The sequence below is a fragment of the Chlamydotis macqueenii genome, unplaced genomic scaffold (genome assembly GCF_036417535.1).
Source record: "Chlamydotis macqueenii isolate bChlMac1 unplaced genomic scaffold, bChlMac1.mat HAP1_SCAFFOLD_315, whole genome shotgun sequence".
NCBI lineage: Eukaryota > Metazoa > Chordata > Aves > Otidiformes > Otididae > Chlamydotis > Chlamydotis macqueenii.
This window is the reverse complement of record NW_028239181.1, coordinates 149542-156662: the sequence shown is the minus strand read 5'-3', so window position 1 is coordinate 156662 and position 7121 is coordinate 149542.

The window sequence follows — 7121 nt, the reverse complement described above, 5'->3', positions numbered from 1 at the left end:
CCCAGCGCATCTACAGCACCACAGATATCGGTGCTCCGGGCTTTCCCTGACCAACAGGGCTTCGACGTTTACCACCAGCTGAACCTGGGCGCCCACTGAAATAAAACCCCGAAAAATAACAAACGTCGGACGATTCCTCCCACACCGAAAGTGCCAGCAACTCAAGCTCTTGCTGCCTGTCACCAGACTTTGGCAGTGCATCTACAGCACCACAGACATCGGGGTTCTGAGCTTTCTTTGACCAACAGGGCTTCGACGTTTACCACCAGCTGAACCTGGGCACCCGCTGAGAAAAATAAAAGAAAAATCACGAACATCGGACAATTGCTCCCACACTGAAAGTGCCAGTCAGTCAAGCTCTTGCTGCTCCTCACCGGACAGTGGCAGTGCATCTACAACACCACAGACATCGGGGCTCCGGGCTTTCCCTGACCAACAGGGCTTCGACGTTTACCACTCGCTGCACCTGGGCTCCCACTGAAAAGAACCCCGAAAAATCACAAACATCGGACGATTGCTCCCACACTGAAAGTGCCAGCCAGTCAAGCTCTTGCTGCTCCTCACCGGCCATTGGCAGTGCATCTACAACACCACAGACATCGGGGCTCCGGGCTTTCCCTGACCAACAGGGCTTCGACGTTTACCACTCGCTGCACCTGGGCTCCCACTGAAAAAAACCCCGAAAAATCACGAACGTCGGACGATTGCACCCACATCGAAAGTGCCAGCATGTCAGCCTCTTGCTGCTCCTCACCGGCCATTGGCGGCGCATCTACAGCACCACAGAGATCGGGGTTCTGCGCTTTCCCTGACCAACAGGGCTTCGACGTTTACCACCAGCTGAACCTGGGCGCCCCCTGAAAAAAATAAACTAAAAATCACGAATGTCGGACGATTGCTCCAACACCGAAATTGCCAGCCGGTCAAGCTGTAGCTACTCCTCACCAGCCATTCCCAGCGCATCTACAGCACCACAGACATCGGGGCTCCGGGCTTTCCCTGACCAACAGGGCTTCGACATTTACCACCAGCTGCACCTGGGTGCCCCCTGAAAAAAAAAACCCCCAAAATAACAAATGTCGGACGATTCCTGCCACACCTTAAATGCCAGCCGGTCAAGCTCTTGCTGCTCCTCACCGCCCATTCCCAGCGCATCTACAGCACCACAGACATCGGGGCTCCGGACTTTCCTTGACGAACAGGGCTTCGACGTTTATCACCAGCTGCACCTGGGCTCCCACTGAAAAGAACCCCCAAAAAATCACGAACATCGGTCGATTGCTCCCACACCTTAAATGCCAGCCGGTCAAGCTCTTGCTGCTCCTCACCGCCCATTCCCAGCGCATCTACAGCACCACAGATATCGGGGCTCTGGGCTTTCCCTGACCAACAGGGCTTCGACGTTTACCACCAGCTGCACCTGGGCTCCCACTGAAAATAACCCCGAAAAATCACGAACGTCGGACGATTGCACCCACATCGAAAGTGCCATCATGTCAGCCTCTTGCTGCTCCTCACCGGCCATTGGCAGCGCATCTACAGCACCACAGATATCGGGGCTCCGAGCTTTCCCTGATTAACAGGGCTTCGATGTTTACCACCAGCTGCACCTGGGCGCCCACTGAAAAAAAACCCCAAAAATCACGAACGTCGGATGATTGCACCCACATCGTAAGTGCCAGCATGTCAGCCTCTTGCTGCTCCTCACCGGCCATTGGCAGCGCATCTACAGCACCACAGATATCGGGGCTCCGGGCTTTCCCTGACCAACAGGGCTTCGACGTTTACCACCAGTTGCACCTGGGCACCCACTGAAAAAAAAATCCCCCAAAATCACGAACATCAGACGATTGCTCCCACACCGAAAGTGCCAGCCAGTCAAACTCTTTGTGCTCCTCACCGGCCATTGGCAGCACATCTACAGCACCACAGACATCGGGGTTCTGCGCTTTCCCTGACCAACAGGGCTTCGACGTTTACAACCAGCTGAACCTGGGCGCCCACTGAAAAAAATAAACGAAAAATCATGAACATCGGACGATTGCTCCCACACCGAAAGTGCCAGCCAGTCAAGCTCTTGCTGCTCCTCCCCGGCCATTGGCAGCGAATCTACAACACCACAGACATCGGGGCTCCGAGCTTTCCCTGACCAACAGGGCTTCGACGTTTACCACCAGCTGAACCTGGGCGCCCACTGAAATAAAACCCTGAAAAATCAAAAACGACGGACGATTGGTCCCACACCGAAAGTGCCAGCCAGTCAAGCTCTTGCTGTTCCTCACCGGACAGTGGCAGTGCATCTACAACACCACAGACATCGGGGCTCCGGGCTTTCCCTGACGAACAGGGCTTCGACGTTTACCACGCGCTGAACCTGGGCTCCCACTGAAAAGAACCCCGAAAAATCACGAACGTCGGACGATTGCACCCACACCGAAAGTGCCAGCCAGTCAAGCTCTTGCTGCTCCTCACCGGCCATTGGCAGCGCATCTACAGCACCACAGACATCGGGGCTCCGGGCTTTCCCTGACCATCAGGGCTTCGACATTTACCAACAGCTGCACCTGGGTGCCCCCTGAAAAAAAAACCCCAAAAATCACAAATGTCGGACGATTCCTGCCACACCTTAAATGCCAGCCTGTCAACCTCTTGCTGCTCCTCACCGGCCATTGCCAGCCCATCTACAGCACCACAGATATCGGGGCTCCGAGCTTTCCCTGACCAACAGGGCTTCAACGTTTACCACCAGCTGCACCTGGGCGCCCACTAAAAAAATTAAACGAAAAATCACGAACATCGCACGATTGCTCCCACAATGAAAGTGCCAGCCAGTCAAGCTCTTGCTGCTCCTCACCGGCCATTCCCAGCGCATCTACAGCACCACAGACATCGGGGCTCCGGGCTTTCCCTGACCAACAGGGCTTCGACGTTTACCACCAGCTGAACCTGGGTGCCCCCTGAAAAAAAAACCCCAAAAATCACAAATGTCGGACGATTCCTGCCACACCTTAAATGCCAGCCTGCCAAGCTCTTGCTGCTCCTCACCGGCCATTCCCAGCGCATCTACAGCACCACAGACATCGCGGCTCTGGACTTTCCCTGACGAACAGGGCTTCGACATTTACCACCAGCTGCACCTGGGTGCCCCCTGAAAAAAAAACCCCAGAAATCACAAATGTCGGACGATTCCTGCCACACCTTAAATGCCAGCCTGTCAAGCTCTTGCTGCTACTCACCGGCCATTCCCAGCGCATCTACAGCACCACAGACATCGGGGCTCCGGGCTTTCCCTGACGAACAGGGCTTCGACATTTACCACCAGCTGCACCTGGTTACCCACTGAAAAAAAACCCTGAAAAATCAAAAACGTCGGACGATTGCTCCCACACCAAAAGTGCCAGCCTGTCAAGCTCTTGCTGCTCCTCACCGGCCATTCCCAGCGCATCTACAGCACCACAGACATCGGGGCTGCGGGCTTTCCCTGACCAACTGTGCTTCGACGTTTACCACCAGCTGAACCTGGGCACCCACTGAAATAAAACCCCCAAAAATCACGAACGTCGGACGATTGCTCCCACACCGAAAGTGCCAGCCTGTCAAGCTCTTGCTGCTCCTCACCGGCCATTCCCAGCGCATCTAGAGCACCACAGACATCGGGGCTCCGGGCTTTCCCTGACCAACAGGGCTTAGAAGTTTACTACCAGCTGAACCTGGGCGCCCACTGGAAAAAAAATCCCCAAATATCACAAACGTCGGACGATTGCTCCCACACCGAATGTCCCAGCCAGTCACGCTCTTGCTGCTCCTCACCGGCCATTGGCCGCGCATCTACAGCACCACAGACATCGGGGCTCTGGGCTTTCCCTGACCAAAGGGGCTTCGACGTTTACCACCAGCTGAACCTGGGCGCCCACTGAAATAAAACCCCGAAAAATCACAAACGTCGGACGATTACTCCCACACCAAAAGTGCCAGCCAGTCAAGCTCTTGCAGCTACTCACCGGACTTTGGCAGTGCATCTACAGCACCACAGACATCGGGGTTCTGCGCTTTCCCTGACCAACAGGGCTTCGACGTTTACCACTCGCTGAACCTGGGCTCCCACTGAAAAGAACCCCGAAAAATCACGAACGTCGGACGATTGCTCCCACACCGAAACTGCCAGCCAGTCAAGCTCTTGCTGCTCCTCCCCGGCCATTGGCAGCGCATCTACAGCACCACAGACATCGCGGCTCCGGCTGAGCCGATTCGTGTCCTTCTTGAACAAGGAGATTTATGTGATGGGTGCCATCCTGTTCTCGAATCCTTGCTCCTTTTAATCACTCCCTCCCTCCCTCGAGATAATGTGAGACTGTTTCTTGCTCCAAACCAGACTTCCCCCTCCCACTAATTGCTTCTTCAAACTATATGGTTAGAAAGTTACTGGTTTTATACCCTTCATCTTTATGAGCCCCCCCCCGCTCCCTCCTTTCGCAGTCCTGCATGCCATTTTTACATAGCCAGGTGCCTGTGGCTGACCTTGTGTATTTAATGTAACTTTCTTGTGGCCGACTTTGTGTATTTCATATAACTCTCCATTGTTCTGACAAGGTTTGATGAACAAACAGCTCACAGTTTATTACACTGCCCCCCAAAATGTGCTCTTGCCCCCGAAAGTGGCCTCCTGCCCCACAACTGGGCCTTCTACCCCCTCAAAATGGCGTCCTGCCCCCCAAAATGCTCTCTCACCCCCAAAAGTGGCCTCCTGCTCCACAACTGGGCCTCTTACCCCCTCAAAATGGCGTCCTGCCCCCCAAAATGCTCTCTCACCCCCAAAGGGGCCTCCTGCCCCACAACTGGGCCTTCTACCCCCCCAAAATGGCGTCGTGCCCCCCAAAATGCGCTCTCGCCCCCGGAAGTGGCCTCCTGCCCCACAACTGGGCCTTCTACCCCCCCAAAATGGCGTCGTGCCCCCCAAAATGCGCTCTCGCCCCCAAAAGTGGCCTCCTGCCCCACAACTGGGCCTTCTACCCCCCCAAAATGGCATCGTGCCCCCCAAAATGCGCTCTCACCCCCAAAGTGGCCTCCTGCCCCACAACTGGGCCTTCTACCCCCCCAAAATGGCGCCGTGCCCCCCAAAATGCGCTCTCACCCCAAAGTGGTCTCCTGCCCCCCAACTTGCGGGGGGGGGGGTCGCCGAGCTCCCGCGCATGCGCGCACAGCTGGACCGTGAGGGGCGGGAGACCGGCGTGGAGCCGGTTGGGGGGGCGTGGGCGCATGCGCGCTGAGGGGCGGCGGGCGCGCCGGTGGCGGAGAGAAGGCAGGAAGCAGGAAGCAGGAAGCGGCAGCGCCGCGGCGTTTTTATTGGCGGGGAGAGCGGCGGGGGCGAGGCCCGGCTCCGGTACCGGCACCGCGGGGGCGGGGGGCGCCCGGGGGGTTTGGGGTCCGGGGTGGGGGGAGACGGGGGATTTTGGGGGGGGGTCCCAAACCGTCAGTGGGGTCAACGGGGGGTTAATGGGGGTCAATGGGGGTCAACTGGGGGTTAATGGGGGCAACTGGGGGTTAATGGGGGTCAGTGGGGTCAACTGGGGGTTAATGGGGGCAACTGGGGGGTTAATGGGGGTCACTGGGATCAACTGGGGGGGTCCGTGGGGTCAACTGGGGGGGCAGTGGGGTCAACCGGGTCGTCAGAGGGGTCAACGCAGTCAACTGGGAGTCACTGGGGTCAACTGGGGGGGCAGTGGGGTCAACAGGGGGGTCAGTGGGGTCAACCTGGGGGTCACTGGGGTCAACTGGGGGGGCAGTGGGGTCAACTGGGGGGGCAGTGGGGTCAACGCAGTCAACTGGGAGTCACTGGGGTCAACTGGGGGGAGCGGAAGAGGGGAGTGCAGACGCACCCCGGGGGGTAGGGCGGGGCGCCCACCTCCATGCCGGGGGGGTCGAGGTGGACGAGCAGGAAGTGGCTGGCGACCTCCCGCATCTCGGGGTGGGCGAAGAGCGGGGCGAAGCACGAGGCGTCTGCGGGGGAGGGGCGCGGCGGGAGAGGGGGAAGGGGGCGGGACTCACGCGTGTGGCCCACGTCCGGCAGCATCAGCAGGGCGGGGCGACCAGGGCGGGGCGCGCCCTCCAGCGCCACGTGAACAGGCCCCAACGGCGTCTCCAACACCGCCCCCTGCTGGCCGGGAGGACCGGACACCGGAACGGGGATTGGTCACCGCCACACCCCCCACAGGTTCGCCCCCAAAATCTCGCGATTTCCCCCAAGATTCCCACCTTTTGCCCGCCAAATCCCGCATTTTTGCCCCAAATTACCCCATTTCGCACCAAAATCCCCCATTTTGCCCCAAAATCTAACGATTCCCCCCAAATTCCCCCATTTTGCCCCCCAAATCCCGCATTTTTGCCCCAAATTCCCCCATTTCACACCAAAATCCCACATTTTGCCCCCAAAATCCCGGGATTTCACCCCAAATTCCCACATTTTGCCCCCAAAATCCCCCATTCTTGCCCAAAATTCCCGCATTTCGCACCAAAATCCCACATTTTGCCCCCAAAATCCCGTGATTTCCCCCAAATTCCCACAATTTGCCCCCCAAATCCCGCATTTTTGCCCAAATTCCCGCATTTCACACCAAAAGCCCACATTGTTGCCCCAAAATCCTGGAATTTCCCCCCAAATTCCCACATTTTGCCCCACAAATCCCCCATTTTTCCCCCCAAATTCCCGCATTCCGCACCAAAATCCCACATTTTGCTCCCAAAATCCTGTGATTTCCCCAAATTCCCCCATTTTGCCCCCCAAATTCCCGCATTTTTGCCCCAAATTCCCGCATTTTTACCCCAAATTCCCCCATTTCGCACCAAAATCCCACATTTTGCCCCCAAAAGCCCGTGATTTCCCCCAAATTCCCCCGTTTCGCCCCCCAAATTCCCGCATTTTTGCCCCAAATTCCCACATTTTGCCCCAAATTCCCACATTTTGCCCCAAATTCCCCCATTTCGCACCAAAATCCCACATTTTGCCCCCAAAAGCCCGTGATTTCCCCCAAATTCCCCCGTTTCGCCCCCCAAATCCCCCATTTTTGCCCCAAATTCCCGCATTTCGCACCAAAAGCCCACATTTTGCCCCAAAATCCAGGAAT